We start from the raw sequence: 20,748 nt of genomic DNA, 5'->3' as shown, positions 1-20,748 counted from the left end.
AATGACAAATAACCATAGCGAAAAATACTTGCTGTTTGAAATTCACCAAATTACACAAACCTGAATGTATTACCGTAACTGGCAACTTGCTTTATATGTGACGCCTGAAAAGATAAATGCAGGTGTTTCGCAGGGATCCATCCTTAGTCCTCTTTTGCTATTTATGTATAGAGGACTTCATACAATACACATATGTGATGCGATCAAGCAAAATCAGAGATATTTGAGATATGGGCCAAATATTGTGTGTAGGGGTGGAAAAATCAAAAAAAAAATTTTACGAAAATGGAAGGAAAAAACATTTAATTCTTCTTTCACATGAAAATATTTTTGATGAAATTCCAAAGGAAAATGTTTAAAAAGTGACTTTTTGATTCCCATCCGATTGACCAAAGAAGCTCGTTTTGTTATGCCAAATCTCGTAGCCATATCTTAAACCAAAGGTACGTATCGTTGCTAAGTTGACTATGTATTTTGGGTGTGCTAAAAATGACTCAATTAAAGTACTCCAACTTTAAAACTTGATTTTCTCCATTTCTTTCTTTTTAATGTACCATTGTTCAAATTGTTGTAACTTTGTAACCAAAGGTCATATTGACATAGAGGTTCACTAATGTCGAGCTATAAATGTAAGAATCCCAAAATTGACCCGGGCATACTTTAGACTGATTTTGCTTGATCGCATCACATTAAGTCCATTTATGACAGTGTTACACTATAAACATGATAAAGTAAGGTAAGGGGACAAACCTGCGTTCACAACCTGGAGTGACCATCTCTCATTTCAAGCAACTTGGGCCAAACTCCTTTAAAAAATTATAGTGCTGCGAGGAGATCGCTACACCTCCACAGCGAGTCAATTACGTTCCCGGCATTGAATAAAGAAATGAGAATGAACTCAGTACGCTGAGGACGCTGAATAAAATGAGAGGGGTCTGCACCATCGAAAAGTGTGGGGAACTCTCGCTAGAGGGCGTTTTTCAAAATGGCCGCCAAAATCACTTAAAATCACCATAACTTGGTCAGAGAAGCACCCAGCAGCACGATTCTGATGTCTATACCCATGTTTTCAGGGTCAAGGAATTCAATAGAGTCATTTACAACAGCCTAGGACCTATCATTCCAAGATGGCTGCCCAAATTTAAAATGGCCGCCAGTGAAAATTAATTTGGCTATATCTCAGGTGAAGAAAGTCCTAGAAGTATGATTCTGGTGTCTATACCCATGTTACAGGGTCTAGAAATCCATTGGAATAATCTAGAACAGCACGGGACCTTAAAATCCTAAGATGGCCGCCAAAATTAAAAAATAACCACCACTAAATGCAGAATTTTGCCTATATTTTGTCTTATCTGTGGTTTAGACGGCCTTATCCGGGGTTTACGATCCCTACCTGGGGCTTAGATGCCTTAACCTTAGCATAACACAAGTCTAAACCCAAGATAAGGTATCTAAACCCCAGATAAGGCGCCGTAACCCCAGATTAAGGTACGTAGACCCCAGATAAAGCAGTCCAACCCCCAAATAAGGTACATAAACCTCAGATAAGGCATCTAAACCCCACGTAAGGTGCCTTAACTCTAGATAAGGTTCGTAAACACCAGATAAGGGTCGTAAACCCCAGATAAGGCATCTAAACCCCAGATAGGGCGCCTTAACCCCATATAAGAGACGTAAACCCCAGATCAGAGACATAAACCCCAGATAAGGCAGTCTAAACCCCAGATAAGGCGCCTTAACCCTAGATAAGTAACGTAAACACCAGATAAGGCATCTAAATCCCAGATAAGGCGCCTTAACTTCAGATGAGGGACGTAAACCTAGGATAACACAGTCTAAACCCCAGATAAGGCATTTAAACCCCATATAAGGCGCCTTAACCCCAAATAAGGGATGTAAACCCTAGATAAGGCAGTCTAAATCCCAGATCCATTCTTTAGGCATCTAAACCCAGATAAGGTGACTTAACCCAAGATAAGGGACGTTAACTGGAGATAACACAGTCTAAACCCCAGATAAGGCATCTAAACCCCCAGATCAGGCGGCGTAACCCAGATAAGGGACGTAAGCTCCAGATAAGGCAGTTTAAACCCCAAATAAGGCACCCTAGATAAGGAACACAAACTCCAGATAAGGCAGTCTAAATCCCAGATAAGGCATCTAAACCAAGATAATGCGCCCTAACCCCAGATAAGGGACGTGAATCTAGGATAATGCAGTCTATACCCCAGAAAAGGCGCCCTAACCCAAGATGGAGTAACTACAGAATACCCCTCTCGGGGGTATAGTTGTCCTCTCGGGGGTATAGTTGTATAAAGTTGTAACATGTTTGTATGTATTGGAATAGGGTGTTTTGTGCTTGAGTGGGGTATTCTGTTTTAATGATTTGTGTATGGTAATGTTGTGAGTGTGTTATTCTGGAGACTAAGTATAGGTCTTGGTTTTTTTGTGGGCGCAGTTGGCGCAGACGTAGTCGAAAAACCAACAGAGTTGGCGTTTGACGTGGACGCAGTTTAAATTGGCGGGTTGATCAATGCAGCGTAGATGCATTATTTAAGTTGCAGTTGAAACAAAGGAAGTATGTTTGCTGGTACTACTCGGGAGTAGGCCTATAGGCCCTATAGGTGTCGGTTTTTAACAAGGCGCAGTCGGCGCAGACGTAGTTGAAAATTGACAGGTTTTTATAAATGGGGCGTGGACGTAGTATTGCGGGGGGATCATCCCCGTTATACCGTTGAAGGAGTTCAAGATGTGGTATTTTTGTGTGTGATTGTATTTGAATTTAATAGTTGTTGGTACATGTATAGGCCTACAAGGACAAATTCTATGTCTAGTTTTTATGTCGGCGTAGTCGGCGCAGACGTAGCTGAAAATTAACAGGTTTGGGCTTTGGGCTTGGACGTGGATAAAATTGGTGATTTTATGAATGGGACATAGTGTTTGGGGGATTTGTGCCCATGATGTTGAATTAGTATAATATCAAATATGTTAAATTGTGTGTGAATGTGGTGGCAGTACATGAACAGTATGTTGGACATAGGTCTTGGTTTTTAAGTCGGCGCAGTCGGCGCAGCCGTAGTTGAAAATGGCAGATTTTGCGTTTGGGCGTAGGCCTACAAGATGTTGTTTTGTGTTTGATAGTGTTTGAATTTGTTGTTGGTACATGTAAATTGGACGAAGTATAGGTCCTGGTTTAATGTCGGCGCAGACGTAGTCGAAATTTAGCATGTTTGGGCTTTGGGTGTGGTCGTAATTAAAATGGGTGATTTTATAAATGGGGCATGGACGCAGTGTTGGAGGGGGATTTGTCCCCGTTGAAGTTGAATTGGGATGGTATGTTGTTTTGTGTTTGATACCAGAAGTGTCTGAGTGTTTTGCTGCTACATGTAGTGTTTGGACCGTAGGTCTTGGTTTTTATGTCGGCGCAGTCGGCGCAGACGTAGTGCAAAAATAGCAGGTTTTGCGTTTAGGCGTGGACGTAGTTAAATTATGTTAACCATGTTAACTGTATCAAATAAATACCCTTATCTGGAATGAACTTTTGTTTTGGTTTTTAATACTGGAACATTTACGAAAATATTGCAGGCTATTCTTTATTTTTTGCTTCAGGACTAATGTTGCTGAAGTTTTTACAGCCCCCCCCCCCTCTAAGTGCACAAAAACTTTTTAACCCCCCTGTTCATACACCCAAAACTTTTGAATCCCACCTATATTAAGAACTCCAAAATTTTATAACCCCCCTACATATTTTTCAACCCCCCCCCCTAATAATTGAAGATTCAGTATGTTTTGAAAGTGATATTACTTCTTTAAGGATGACTTTGGCTATAGGGGTGGGCTTTGGCACGATTTTATGGCACATGATTATTTTGTTCATTGCAATTTTTTCGCGCGCATTTGTCCTGGTAATTAATGTTTTAGGCATGACTTTGTGATTCTTTGTGAAAAGCTTCTAATTTCACTCTTGCTAGATTGACTTCGCAATTGTTTTGCTAAAATTATGCCCAGCTCAGAAATAAAACCACAATTTGCTTGGATTTTATTTTATTATTGTTTTCTGATATGCACAGGATAAAATGGTGAGCGTATATTCTTTGTTTAAAATACAAAATTAGGATTTATAAAAACACCAAATAAATCCTGACCTTTGTATGGGTTCAACCAGTTTACCGTGTGCCTTAGAAACCCGATAGACGGTGACATTTGACCATACACTAGGATCCACAACATGCTCATCTATCATGGGAACAGTTCTTAAGCCCTAATACATTTGTAGGCCTACTTTCATCCTTGGAAAATTTGGGTACACAAACTCATACTCTGCAACTTGAGGTCAAATTTTGCACTATTGGACTATGCCATTGGGATGAGACTATTGTGGTCCATAGTGATAAGATCAATTAACGAGGACTCTACTGATGGCTTTTGTTTGCTAATTATACCATAGAATCTATATAGCGGTTATTGCCAAAGTTGCAATATGGTGGCACAATTGGGCGGAAAACTGTATGCAAACAACACGGCATATTAATTATACATGTTTTACATTGTTGTATTTTAAAACACTGAAGACCAAAATTGACGTTATTGCCATGATTGGATCATGGAGGTAGTAAGCCTACTACAACTCTGGCGGAAATTCGTTGCCACACCAGGGCCACACCAGCACGTTCTGGTGTTAAAAGCACGCAATCGAAGCTAAATATGGGATAGTTCCGTACTATTTTGTATAATAGTTGCAAATGCACATTCAGATTACACTTGCCCCTTCCCCACCACCCCCACCCCCCATTTTCCAATGTTGGGAGACTGTAATGTAGAAATGATGACGATTTTGTCCAAATCAACATTGCAATAGGGGATCGGGGAAGGATGTTGGCCAATTAACGCTCAGGTGTGGCAACATTTTTCGCCAAGGTTGTAGCTATACTTTATACCTCCATGATTGGATTAAGTAAATAACTAAATCCTGTTATCTACCCAGCAATGTTTGCTTATCATAATAATTGTAACAAACTGTAGACAGAAAAGGCAAACAGACAGAAATTTAGAGTTTTAAATTAGAGAGTTGACAGGAAGTTGTAAGAGTTAAATTGTTATGGATATGATTGGTGTAAGAACGAAAAAGTTGAATGTCAGATCAAAGTCATCCGAGGTGAATTAAGTAATGTCAATCACAAATTGTTACAGGTCATTTGAGGTGGACTAAGTTTATATTTGGATTGTCAGAACACCTTCCCATCAGACACATTTCTCTTGTTTGGCTTGACTTTGCAAAGAGCGTCTAATTTCGGTCTTGCTAGATTTACTTCACAACTGTTTTGCTTAAAAGTATGCCCAGCTTAGAAATAAAACCACAATTTGCTTGGATTTTATTTTATTATTGTTTTCTGATATGTTCGGGATAAAATGTTGTGCGTATATTCTTTGTTTAAAATACAAAATTAATGGACTTCTTTCTATGCTAATATTACATTATTGTTTTAAAGAGAAAAAAAAAGTATCCAAACAGTTGGGCGCCCATTCCTTTTTTAAAGGAATTTTTATTTAGTTGAACGATGCGATGTGGAAATTTTGGCCCCTGGCTCCAGTATCCCCTTCACATTTTAGCATTGATAGCAAATTTTCACGGGAAAAGAGATTTTTTGGGACAGCTTGGAAAAGTTAGGTTACAGATCTGAAGGGCCAAAGCTGAATCATGTTGCCTTGCACAGGGCACCCCCCGAGAAAATGGTCTCTGGCAGGAGTGATGATGAGTTTACTGACCTTTACAAGTTCAACCATGGTTCAACAAAAGTCAATACGATTACGTAATTGTTCATGTGATGACACACAAAGAGGGAAAGTCAATATTTACATTTCTTGGTCATAAACCTCACCTCCATGCAGTAGCCCTTATAATAATATGTTACGCATTATAGCTGATCTGGGTAATCAAAAACAAATCTACCCATCGTGGCTTAGGGTTTTAATAACATGCTTAATTTCCGGGATTGATTGAATTTAAATAATGGATACACATTTTAAGTTTAGCATCAGTTTTTGTTATTTAGTTAAGGGATCTAAAATGAGCGTTTATTGCGTTTCGACAGTATTTTTGTGGCACATGAGAGCACCTCAGACCTATCGAATTGTATTCTGAATACGAAGCATGTCTTTCTGATATCAAATAATTTTCATTTTTGAAAATCACAATATAATACAAATTTTATGACAAATTATAAAAATTTGATATTTTTCGAATTTTTGATATATACGGTAACAGTCCTCGAAGTAAATTATATAAATCTAATGATATATAATTTCTTAAAGTGTATGTAGCAGGGAGGAAAAGCCGACGGTCAATTGAAAATTTTGACCTTTCATATTGAAGATATGGATTTTTTCCCAAAACGACCTAATTTTTTTGGTGTTTTGGGAAAAAAATCCATATCTTCAATACGAAAGGTCAAAATTTTCAATTGATCGTCGGCTTTTCAACCCACCTACATACACTTTAAGTATAAATCATCAGATTTATAAAGTTTACTTCAAGTACTGTTAAATATCAAAAATATCAATTTTTAATGATTTGCCATAAAATGTGTATTAAATTGTGAATTTCAAAATTCAAAATTATTTGATATCAGAATGACATTCTTCGTATTCAGAATGCAATTCGATATGTCTGATGTGCTCTAATGTCCCAAAATAAATACTGTCCAAACGTTCATACCCCAGCCCTTAAGTTGGGTTTTTGAGAATTAAAAAAAAATATTTTGCTTAAATCATTAGAAAATATGTACCATATTGGCTGAAATTTTTAGGTTGAAAAGTCGGGTATGAGAAGTTAGGGTCACAAATTGTACCAACCCGAAATTTTTATCACTTTGTAATATTTTCATTTGGTATGTTTCTTATTAATATTTTTTGAGGAAAAAAGTGAGGATTTTTTATCACTTTGTAATTTTTTCATTTGTTATGTTTCTTATTTATATAGTTTGTGAGGAAAAGTGATAGTTTTTCATCACTTTGCACATTTTGAATTTTTTATGTCTTTTAATATTTTGTGAGGAAAAAAGTGAGAATTTTGTCATAACTTTGCAAATTTTTTATTTATTATGTTTCTTATATTTTTTCTGGTGAAAAAAAGTGACGATTTTTTACTACTTTTATATTTTTGATTTTTAATGTTTTCTATCATTTTGTGATGACAAAAGTGAGGATTTTTTCATCACTTCGCAAATTTTTCATTTGTTGCGTTTCACATTATTTTGTATGGAAAAAAGATTTTGAAATTACTTCGGATTTTTTTTTAATTTTCTGTATAATGTAGGCCCTACAATGTTGCTTTAAGCCCATGGATTGAGAAATTTAATATTATTATTCCATGCCTTGATATTGTTTGATTGCATTTTGTAATATTGTTTTCAAAGTGATGAAAAAAGTGATGAATTATTATGATGTCCAAAAATAGGTGCCAAAATTTCTCCCCCAAATCGTGCCATATCTAATTATATTTCGAATGTGATAGAAATCCTCACGTATCTCATCACAAAATAATTTAAAAAAATGAATGAAAAATTGGCGTCGTAATGAACAACTTTTTCATCACAAAATAATAAGAAATATAACAAATGAAAACATTCCAAAGTGATAAAAAAATGATCACTTTTTCCTCACAAAATAATAAGAAACGTTAAACATAACAAATGAGAAGTTGGCGAAATGAAGAAAATAATTCTCACTGTTGTCATCACAAAACATGATGATAACAAGTGAAAAATTTCCAAAGTAATACAAAAATTCCTTACTTTTCCTCACAAAGTAATAAGAAACATAACAAACGAGAAATTTCTAAAGTGTTAAAATATCCTTACTTTTATCATCACAAAATAATAAGAAACATAAAAAACTGCAAAGTGAGGATTCTTTCTCATTTTTAACTTTCCTTAAATCGGGCCTCAATTGATAACATTTTATTTTTAAAGAGGGACTATGAATTTAATTCCAATATCATATTATTGAAATTCTCATCAATATTAACTGTATAGCTATACTACTAGCTAAAACTACTGTTCTTTGAATGGTACAAAATGCAGATGTTCAATCGAAATACATATTATGCAATATAGGACTGTCCGCATTTTTTTAGGTGGGTAATGTGTATAAAAAAATGAATATCTACGTCATTATCATTTGTTTCCCAATTTTAAAACAAGATGTTTTAGAAAAGGAAAACAAATCATACATACAAAAAAAAATCACATTTTTTTTTTTTTTTTTCTTCCAACCCAAAAATCACATTAATTTTGACCAAAAGTCACATTTTTGATTTTTGACCAACAAAAAAATCAAATTATTGATCAATAAAAATTCCCTTTAAAAGGGAAGGCCAGCCTCAATGCAGAAGAGGTCTTGAAAATAGTTTGGGTCACCGTGAAAGGCATTTTTTAGGATCACGCTTACATCCATGTTACATGACAGTTCACCAAACCATCAATGGTGAGAACATGCACACTGAAACAGCAAAACACATTAACTCCTATAACTCCTGTCAACTCTTTAATTCATTACTCCAAATTGTTCTGTATTTTTGTCTTTACTGCTTTTTATCCATGCTTATTATTAAAATCAAGAAATACACTGCAGTTGTTAGTTAATTCGCTATGTTAACTCAACTTACATGCACATTTTATTTTAAAATAATTTTATATTATTTCGCAATATATAGTTTACTATAAAGTAGATAGTGGCAAGCACATGATAAAGGACTGATCATTCACTACAATCTTCACTTTTAAACTGTATTTTTTGAATGTGTTGATTGTTAGTCCGAAACTCCTGCAAAGCTATGGACATGGCATCTAACCTACTCCATTCTGTAATAGTCTGCATTGTGTGTTTTCTCAGTCTTCAATCATTTTGTTGAATGTAATTTTATGAATCAAATAAAAAGATAGAAATTGGCCTCACTTTAGTTATGTGTTTATATAATGTTTAATAATTTATTTATTTTCTATAAGTGCATGTCAAAATATGGGATATATTGTTCAATATTATAGCTATCCCCTAAAAACTTTATTTTCAATCGGATTTTTCCCGTTGAAAAGACAAAACTGATGTTAAAGATAGCAATAATATCATCAATAACATTTTGAGTCAATTTTATCCATAAAACGATGCAGGATAGGATAGATAATTACTTTGACTTCAATGTGGTCCATATAATGAAGATTTTGATTCTACAACATTATTAGATCTGTTATCAACATATCAATTATGCACTCACAGGCAACCAAACATCATGCTATGCTCAGTAGTCCACTGATATGACCTCGTGATCATTCCCCCGTTTTGACCATGTCATTTTTTTGATATGCTGATTGCTGAACAAGTTTATGTTTATATGTGTAGGCCTAAACCTATATGATAACTTTGTAAGTCATAATTAATTCAAACATAACTTTGGCAATACTCAATCGTTTTCGTTCGTTGAAACGGCAAAACATACTTTCTTTTCCTTGCAAATCGAATTAGCAGACATCAAAAACATTTCCACCACGAGAAGTAAAAAAAATAATTCATACCAATAGAAGAAGGCTATAATCTTAGCTAATCTTTAGTGTACACAAACCCCATCTCAGAATTAGGTACCAGCCCTATGGGCTAGCGAAAAGCACATTTTAGACCAAAAACTAATTTTTTGATCAAAAATCACATTTTAAACCAAAATATCACAATGTAAACCAAAAATCACATTATAAACCAAACATCACATGAATTGAGTAAAATTACCCGGTGTTGAGTAAGGGGAAAGATTTTAGTCTGCTGTTTAGTAAAATTTTGCACAATACCGTACTTGGGCAAATGATAGCATTTTTTGCAAATCATTTATTAGACGAGTGGATTCTATAGCCATTTTGGCTGCTGAAACCGAATCCGGAAAGCTTTTTTTTGCCCTGGGGAGGCACTCCCTATCTGAAATGGCAGGGATGTGCCTCGGCCATGTTAAAAGTAGGGGGCATTCAGGTCAAATGTACAATGACAAAAATATGGGGTCATTCAGTACACAACCTGAATAAAAATGAGGTCATTCGGTATTAAACTTTGAAAAAAGGATGGTCATTAAGGTAGCAATTTGTAAAATGGGAGTCATTGGGTACAGGATTGCCAAAAGAATATCATTAAGTACACATAAATAAGTGCGAAAAAACAACTTGGCCAACTTGGAAATTTGAGAAATCTCATTATTTCTGGAGGAGAACACAAATACCACCTAAATTTGGGAATTAAAAAAAGGGGGGGCATTGGGTAGCAGGAAATAGAAAAAGGGTGGTCATTGAGTACATGAATTTTTTTAAAGGGAGTCATTGGGTAATAGGTAGGAAAATAACAAAAAAAAGGGGGTCATTGGGTACAAGCCGGTTTGAAAAAGGGGGTCTATCCCGAGGCACATGATGCATATCTGTTATGGAAGTGCCCCCCCCCCCCCGGGTTTTTTGCATAAAATGTATCTACATTGGTTCAATGGCCGGCAGTATATTGTGGTAGGGTTAGGGTTAGGGTTAACCGGCCAATATTAAAAGTACATGACCTAAAATTACAGCTAGGTTAGATGTTCAGAAATTTGGTACTTTGGTAAAATAGTGAGTGAGGGCAAGGCATAGCTAGCCAACTCCCGTGTTAATTGAATGGAGATTTGACCGAAAATTTTGGTAAACGGACCGCTCACTTCTGAAGAATGCCACACGAAAACGGTACAAGCTACATTTAAAGTACTCTCTGTTCGATCATCATGATGAGTTTCTTATATAGTATGCCGAAATGGGGTACTGAAGGTGATTGACACCGTCGTACTTCGCTGATGAGTAAGTGACAGTGAACATGAAAATCAGCGCCCATAACCCAAGTTAGTAGCTAGTTAGCGGAGACCGTCGCGGGACTGATTATTGATTATTGAAGTGCCTTATTTTATAGATATACGCACGATTTAGGGCAAGAAAAAAACCGGGACACTTTTGGAGACATCATCATCATCATCATCATCATCATCATCATCATCATCATCATCATCATCACATTTTTTCTAAACAACATACTGTTTTAATAAGATTTTTTTCCTAAAATGCATGTAACTATAATTATTGTTTAGAGCGTGATGAAATAAAACATCACGATTTTCATCACAAAACAAATATAATGCATAAGAAATCGTTTGTTTTAGAGCGTGATGATGAAATAAAACATCACGGTTTTCATCACGAAACAAAGTAATACATAGGAAATCAATTTTTCGTGAGTGATGAAGTAAAACATCACGGTTTTCATCACGAAACAAAAGTAATACATAGGAAATCAATTTTTCGAGAGTGATTAAATAAAACATCACGATTTTCATCACGAATCAAAGTAATACATAAGAAATCGTTTGTTTTAGAGCGTGATGAAATGAAAATTGAAAGTGTTATACAACTCCCGGATACATCTTAAAATACAAATTTCCATCTCATGATTGAATAGGAAGTTTGGTCAAATAGAGTATAAGGCATGATATTGATAATAAATACATCAGTCTTATAGTCTTAGGAAGCAAAAACATTGTTTAAAATTTCAACCATTTACTAAAAACATTTTACCTTCATTTGTAAATATTTATAAAAACGAAATATTTGGAGCAAACATCGTTTTCAAAATATTTTTTCAACTCCAAAATAACATTATGTTTAGAATGATTTGTACAAAGTTTTCAAAAATGTTTTTGGAATGTTATAAGAACGTAAAACATTTTAATTAATAACATTTCAATGTCGCATTATATTAAGGTCGTGAAAACATTTTAAAAACGTGATTGTAAATACTTGGACAAACATTTTTTTCAAAATATTTTTTCAACTCCAAAATAACATTCTGTTTAGAATGATTTGTACCAAGTTTTCAAAATGTTTTTGGAATGTTATAAAAACGTAAAACATTTTAATAACATTTAAATGTCGCGTTATATAAAGGTCGTGAAAACATTTTAAAAACGTGATTGTAAATACTTGGACAAACATTTTTTCAAAATATTTTTGCAACTCCAAAATAACATTCTGTTTAGAATGATTTGTACCAAGTTTTCAAAAATGTTTTAGGAATGTTACAAAAACGTTTTTACATTGTTGAGCAACGATAATGCTGTAGGATGTAAAACATATAGCCTTAAGTTAGGCCAAATAAACAAAATTAACATGTTTCACGTCTTCTTTGTTTCCTTTGTTGAGGTTTCTTCAATTAAATTTGTATTTTGTGAAAGTCAGTTATTTTAACAAAACAAATATTCTTCCTATAGCCTTGCTAATAAACTAGAAACACTTTAGGAATGTTTTGAGATAAATAAGGGGTCCTATATGTCAGTATAACAAATAAAAGATTTCTCCTCTTTTGTGCAGACATAGTGTATGCTAGAATAACTATAATTATGGGTATTCACGATTCTGCTCTAAAAATAAAATGCCCTTTCCTCCACCTTGTTTTGAATAAGTCGGATGTAAAACAGGTTGTTTATTATTGAACTTGGCCTTCACTATATAATACATTAAAACATATTAGAAACACTTTGACCAAGTTTCAGGGCAAATTTATGCAAAATCAGTCATTTTAGCTTATTGACTTGATTGATTATTGATAAAGACAATACGATACAAAGAAAATATAAATTGATGTATTTTGAAAACTGTAGGCATATGTCCGATTGATTCCAAAGAAAAGGCATATTGATTAGTGTACTTTGGTCTACTCAATTAATCTGTTTAGAGCACTTTTATAATGCCTGAATAACCACCTTAAACAGCTCAAGACACAAAATGTATTTTGTTATTACTATCAATAAACCATCAAGAATTAAACAATAATTGTGTATATTTCTGTCTTTGAGTCACATTTGTATACTATATCCAACTTGGACCTCGGGGGAGGGGGCACTCAATTTTGGAAGTGACGGGTATGTGCCTACCGGAGTCGCGAAGTAGGGGCCTATCGGGTACAAAGCGTTATTTTTAAAACTAAGGGGTTCATTGGGTACAAAGAAAATAAAAAAGGGGGGCATCGAGTATAAGATTTAAAGAAAGGGTCATCGGGTAGAAAATTGTGAAAAAATGTAGCAAAATTTTGAAACTTTCGGCATAATTTTGAAAAAATGAAGCAAAATTGGACAGTTTCGTCATTTTTTAGTTGCATTTTGATGATGCTATTATAGAAAAAAAAAAAAGGGGGTTATGGGTAGCCGCAACCAAAGAAAGGGGTTCATTGGGTAGCCGCAAATAAAAAAAAAAAGGGGGGTCATCGGGTATGGATCAAAGTCCATTTTATCACGTTAAAATTGGGAAAATACTCCCGCAAATTGATGGCTGAACTGAATTCTAAAAAATAATAGAATCCAAATTATATGACTTTGGTCTTGTTGCGATGCATTGCACTATTACATATTTTCTTATACCAACAAACAGCAAAATCCATAAAAATTAATGAGACTGATTGAGACTCTTTTTATGGTTTTTACAACTCAAGTAAAAATTTGATACGATTGATTCTATACGATTGATTCTAAATATACTACAAAAAATAAGGTCTCTCGTCCCAACGCGCAGTCGGGCTTTCTTGTTAGAACGAGGCATTCCCTCATACATTATGTTTAGTAGTCGTGCATTGTGTTTTAAGAAAGGAACACTGCGAGTTCTCAACTATGAGGTCTATACCTACACTCAAGTGTGTCCATACGGAACACTGCGAATTCTCAACTATGTCCACGCCGACTGCGGCGAGGTCAAAACCTACACGCAAGTGTGTCTATATCCTGTTAAGAAGCATGCTGTTTTCAAAGCCCCATATCGAATTCAGAACTACGTCTACGCCGACTGCGCCAACATAAAAGCAAGACCCATAAGCCCTCTATCGAATTCAGAACTACGTCTGCGCCGACTGCGCCAACATACAACCAGGGATAAAACCAAGACCTACACGCAAGTGTGTCTATGTCCTGTTAAGAAGCATGCTGTTTTCAAAGCCCCATATCGAATTCAGAACTACCAAGGGGGTGACACTAAATTCACGGTTGTTCTATTAGCAACGCAAAATCTATGAAAAATTCAGCTGGTTTACTAGCTAGAAAGTGAGGCCAGTTATCGATCCGTTATAGCTCGTTATGAATAATTCATGTTCGACCCCTTGGATCATGTTCATTGAGTTTGGCAAATAACAACGTTGTTAGTTTTGCGAACTTTGCCTGTTCAATGAGGGTATAGCGCGCCCCCAATACATCTGGGCGCAAAACAGGCGAAAACGATCCAGTTTAATGAAATGGCGGACGGGTATTCCCATCAGGCACCAGTGATATGTTTTTCAAAGAAAGTCTACTAATTTGATATGAAATGACATTTTGCAATAGCAAAGTCAAAATTAGGACTTGCTGTCCATAATATGAAGGAAATTATGTGACAGAGGCAAGGTGGGAAATACAAGTAGTATTTAAGTTATAATAACCTTTGATACCCGACCTGACCTTCCATCATGGCGCCTTATTCGTCTTTATGTATTTCTATTATGCTCTCAAGTAAAATAAAATACCAATCTGCTCTGAGCAGACAATGTTACTTGACTCCCAGCATGAATTATTGATTTTATACGGAAGTAAAGAAATGCACAGTGTATGTGCATGATGTGCAAGCATACTCCAAATATTTACGATAAATCTGAATAGTGGTCACATGTTAACATACGACATGTGTTCGAGAAATCACGTGGCAACATTTTAAGATTTCAGGCTTGTTTACTAGTTAATTGCCATTTGTACTCTTTATTATTTAACTTTGTTAATTAACATATATTTTAAATGCTGATAAATCGTGGTTGGCTACCCATGATATCTGTTAAATTCAGGGGGTCACGCAGCAGAATTTCACATCACCTGACTTAGCTACATTTCGAAGCTCTGCTCTTCAAATTCATGTAAATTTCAAAGTTTATACATTTAATATATTTAATATGATACTAATTTTTTGTTATAACCAACTGGTACACGAAATATACTAGCTTATTACCTATACAGAAAGGTGATTATCAGCCTTCACTCAGCAAATTGACATGCCCGGCATATGCAGCCATTCTCCGTCTGGATAACATGACTGTCGCCCTCAATACGTCTGGGCGCAAATTTAAATAACAATACGCTATTTACATATCAATGCGGCCTCATGCTAATTAAAGCTGCCCCATCCAGGAGTTCATCTATGGAACTACGTCTACGCCGACTGCGCCAACATAAAACCAAGACCTATAAGCCCTCTATCGAATTCAGAACTACGTCTGCGCCGACTGCGCCAACATAAAACCAAGAATTGCGTGCATATCCTATTTGGACATGGACGCACTTGGTTAATGGCCCATGGTGCGGAACCTTGGACGTACTCAAATAATGAGTTTTCAACTGGGTCTACGCCGACCAACACCGTCGGGCTGTGTTCAACCAACACGCCCTCTCTGTCTGAAATTATTTGTCCAAATACCAGAATCCAAAAAGCCATGTCGAGACTGTAGGGGGACTATTTGTCCAACTACTAGATAGATGGCGCTTCGTTGAAGACACTGCGTCTACGCCGACCAACACCGTCGGGCTGTTTTCAATCAACACGCCCTCTCTGTCTGAAATTATTTGTCCAAATACCAGAATCCAAAAAGCCATGTCGTGACTGTAGGGGGATTATTTGTCCAACTACTAGATAGATGGCGCTTCGTTGAAGACATTTGTCCAAGAACCAAAATGTAAAAGAAATTATGATGTGACTATAGGGGATTATTTGTCAAAATACAAGAAAATATCAAATTGAGGGGGGTATTCCCTTCGAAGCAGCTCGGGGCTGTGCCCATGGTGTGGTGGGTATTGTGTAGTTATGCCCCCAAGATAAGGGACGTGAATCTAGGATAACGCAGTCTAAACCCCAGATAAGGCGCCCTAACCCCAGATAAGGAACGTAAACATATGATAACACAATCTAAACCCCAGATAAGGCAGTCTAACATCAAATAAGGTGCCTTAACCTCAGATAAGGGACGTAAACCAAGAATAACGCAGTCTCAACCTCAGACAAGGCATCTGAACCCCACATAAGGCGCCTTAACCCCAGCAAGGGGACGTAAGCCCAGATAAGGCAGTCTAACCCTATAAGGCGCCTTCCCTCAGATAAGGAGCGTAAACCCCAGATAAGGCATCTAAACCCTGGGTAAGGTGCCTTATCCCTACATAAGGGACGTAATCTGGGGTTTACATCTCTTATCTGGGGTTACGGGGCCTTATCTGGAGTTTAGATTGTTTAGGTGGGGTTTAGGTGGCTTATCTTTGGTTTAGACTGCCTTATCTGGGGTTTACGTCTCATATATGGAGGTTTAGATGCCGTATCTGGGGTTTGCGTTCCTTATCAAGGGTTTAAGGTGCCTTATTTAAGGTTTAAACTGCCTTATCTGGAATTTACGTCCCTTATCTGGGGTTACGGCGCCTTGTCTGGGATTTAGATGTCTTATCTGGGGTTTAAACTGCGTTATCCCCAGTTAACATCCCTTATTAGGGGTTAGGGCAACTTACCCAGCAAACACAAACTGTTTTCGACATTCGCCAAAGGTTAGATAAGGTTGCCAGACAACGTTTAAATGTCGGGTTATATAGAGGGTATAAAGGGTATAAAACATTTTCATAATATTTAAAAACATTTTGATAACCTCCTGCAAATATTCTAACAAAATGTTATTTATGTGTTTGACAAAATATTTGGCAAAAAAAGTTTGCAAAACACCATAACATTTTGAAAACATTTTAAAAATAGTTTTGTAGTGTTTTCATGACCTTTATATTACCCGACATTTTAATGTTATTAAAACGTTTTTACCAAAATCAAAACCCCAAAATATAACCCGTTTAAAACGTTTTAAAAACGTTTTGTGTTTGCTGGGTATTTGGGGTTTATACTGTATTATCCTACATTTACGTCCCTTATCTGGGGTTAAGGTGCCTTATCTGGAGTTTAGACTGCCTTATCAGGGGTTTACGTCCCTTATCTGGGATTAAGACTGCCTTATCTAGGGTTAACATCCCTTATTTGGGGTTAAGGTTAAGGTTAAAATGCCTTATCTGGGGTTTAGACTGTGTTATTTTAGGTTAACCTCCCTCATCTGAAGTTAAGGCGCTGGAGTTTAGTCTGCCGTATCTGGGGTTTAAGTCTCTTATCTGGGGTTTACGTCTCTTATCTGGGGTTAAGGCGCCTTATCTGGGGTTTAGATGCCTTATCTGGGGTTTACGACCCTTATGTAGAGTTAAGACACCTTACGTGGGGTTTAGATGCCTTATCTGGGGTTTATGTTCCTTATTTAGGGTTAAGGCGCCTTATTTGGGGTTTGGATTGCTTTATAATGGGGGTATACGTTCCTTAATCTGGGCTTACGGCGCCTTATCTGGGGTTTAGATACCTTATCTGGGGTTTAGACTGCGTTATGCTAAGGTTAAGGCATCTTAGCCCCAGGTAAGGATCGTAAACCCCGGATAAGGCCGTCTAAACCACTGATAAGATAAGATATAGGCATTTTTTAATAGTGGTGGTTATTTTTTAATTTTGGCGGCCATCTTGGGATTTTAAGGTCCTGTGCTGTTTTAGATTATTCCAATGGATTTCTAGACCATGTAAACATGGGTATAGACACCAGAATCATACTTCTAGGACTTTCTGCACCCGTGATATAGCCAAATTAATTTCACTGGCGGCCATTTTAAAATTTGGGCAGCCATCTTGGAATGATATGTCCTAGGCTGTTGTAAATGACACTATTGGATTCCTTGACCCTGAAAACATGGGTATAGACATCAGAATCATGCTGCTGGGTGCTTCTCTGACCAAGTTATGGTGATTTTAAGGGATTTTGGCGGCCATTTTGAAAAACGCCCTCTAGCGAGAGTTCCCCACACTTTTCGATGGTGCAGACCCCTCTCATTTTATTCAGCGTCCTCAAATCTATAAAGAAACACCTTCAAAACTTCTTGTACTCAACCCGAGAACGGGACTTCCATTCTGTACCCTACTACAGCTGCTGTGATTGGGCTCCCACAGAGAAGATCACTTCTTTACTGGCCTAATGGAATGCCCTATCATTGCCATCTTGGCACCAATCCGCATTGACCATAAAAAAATCAAGTCTTGCGACTACACTGCGACCGCATTTGGAAGTGGTCGCACTCGCAACCCAGTTTGGGAACGATTGAGTACAACGCATCGGTAGGCCTATCTTTTAACACCCCTCTCTTTTAACGCCCCTCTGTTCACCCCCTCACTCTATTTCCATGGGGGCATCTCCCTAAAACTCCTAGAAATAAAAAATAAAGCTAACAAACACCAAATTTGGTTGATTTTGGGTGCTTCTGCCAATAAAATTGCAAAATGCACCCAAAGTGGAAAAATTATGCGCTTTTCTCAACTGAAATAATTATTTCCTTCTTCCTCCAAATTCATGAATTCGATTTTTATGCCGACCGCGGGTAGTTCCCACTTGGTCCAATCCCATTTGGTCCAATCTCACTTAGGCCAATCCCATTTGGTCCAAATCCCACTTGGTCCAGTCCCAGTTAGGCCATGTCCCACTTAGTCCATGTCCCACTAGGGCCATGTCCTACAGCGAGGCATACTGTTTTTTGGGACATGGTCAGAAACTCTGGCAATTTTTGGGGGCGATGTTCAAGGTCATATGCCGAGGTCAAAGGTCATTTGAGGTCAAAGGTCATTTGAGGTCAACAAATTTGAAAAAATTAAATTTGGTCTCATATGAACAGGAAGAAGAAGAAGAAAGAAAAAAAATGTAATTGTTTAATAAAATACTAGTTGAAATGCATGAATTATATACTATTGTTACGAGCTGTAATGACTCGAGGCCAAAATCACCTTTTACCCAAGAATACACTGTTCGATTAAGGTAACAAAATCTAAGTCTTTAATTAGAAGCAAAATATGATTGATATAATTATGAACAATAAATTGCACATACAATATAACCAAATTTTTAAATAATGAGCACTTAACCGGCACACACCGACATCACCCGGTTAATAATTACATTATACAACCAGAGACACTGAAATGAGTACACGGGATCGATACACGTAAATGTGCTATGCACGATTGATATTCAGACGATAAATCTTTGGATACCGGGGTGGAAAATGATGAATATCACCCGTAAATAATTTTGTATAAAGAATCCAGATGTGGTTCCCTGCACTTGAATATATATTTTGAACAGATATGATAGTCGTTAGTTTGCATCTTGAGAGAGTAGCTTGCGTCTTGAGCTGAAAAAGTGACCAAAATTCCAAGGATTGCCAGACTGTATGTGGCTATCACGAACATACAGGATCGACGAGTGTCAGACCGACTGACACAAACTGGCTGTGTAGGAGACTATCGCAGAGGCAGTCTATAAGCAGATGACAATGGCGAATGTATGCTCGCTGACCGTACAGAGGTCATTCACAGGCTAATGTCATTAGCCTTAGTCGGATGTCCTTCAGCCCACTATGCATTTAAAAACTATTAAACAGGTGGGAATACAATGGCCAGGCGTGGCTGTGAATTCAACCTACCATGGCATTTTCTGCCATGAAGATATCGGGGCGATGACACTGTGCAGCAGTCTTCTTGTTGATTATAATGTTCTGTTACAATGTTCTGGATGGCTGCTATATATCCTTTTTCACTTATCCTGCGAAAATCACTGTAGCAAAGTCTACTTTACTATCGCATTTATATGTCCCTGGAGCATGAAAATCCTTGCACAAAATGGTGCTGTTTTCTCCAAATACTCAAATACTCGCACAGATGACAATCTCCAAAAAATGCTTCTTTCAACAATTACTCTCTTTCACAAGGACAAGGAAATTGACTTCCTTCTGCAGCTGCACTGATCCACTGTGTTGACATATGTGTTGTTTTATAAACCAGACTCCAGCAAGTCAACAGAATCATAATTCTTGGGAGAGGAGGAGCACCTTCATGTTCATTCGCCCCCTCACTTTTTTGCAAAGGGAAGAAGAAGGGGGAAAAGAACAGGGAAGAGAAGAGAAGAGAAAGGGAGGGAAGGGACAAAAAGAGAAGAGGAAAAGGAGGAGAGAAAAAGTTTAATTGCACGTAATTAAGTAGGCTCATGCCTAAAATCCGCACAGTCGGGTCGATCGGAAGTAGGTCCTATAATATGCCTAATTTGCCTGCTATTATTTTAGGCATTACTTGGAGGCGGGTCCTCATCCTAAAGCATGTGAAAATTATTGCGGGCCCACCGATATGCACGGCCCGTCACATTTTGTCACCAAAGTCAGTATTAGTAAGACGACTTCAACATCGATCCATACATCATGATACATGCTTTAGTAATTGTGAGTTTCAAAAGTTTGCAAAAGAGTTTGGTCCTTTTTATTTTGTTTAAAGCAATGATTTATATAGTGTAAAAATTGCTTCAATTGGACCTTCAGTTTGCACAATTTTCCAACTTCTGATCATGGTAGGTATACCTACCATGTTCTGATACCCCCTGATAGTGGATGGTGCCCATTTTCGCATCTGCTTTCGACATTTGCCAATTTATGTTTAACATAATTTACAGGCCTACAGCAACAGGAAAAAATTGTCCACGAAAGGTTTCATGGACCCCCGGCATGGACGGCTCATTTCACAAATTGTCGGCTTTTTCAGATTAAAATTTTAA

Source organism: Amphiura filiformis, chromosome 17 (genome assembly GCF_039555335.1).
Source record: "Amphiura filiformis chromosome 17, Afil_fr2py, whole genome shotgun sequence".
NCBI classification, from domain to species: domain Eukaryota; kingdom Metazoa; phylum Echinodermata; class Ophiuroidea; order Amphilepidida; family Amphiuridae; genus Amphiura; species Amphiura filiformis.
This window is presented reverse-complemented; position numbering follows the sequence as displayed.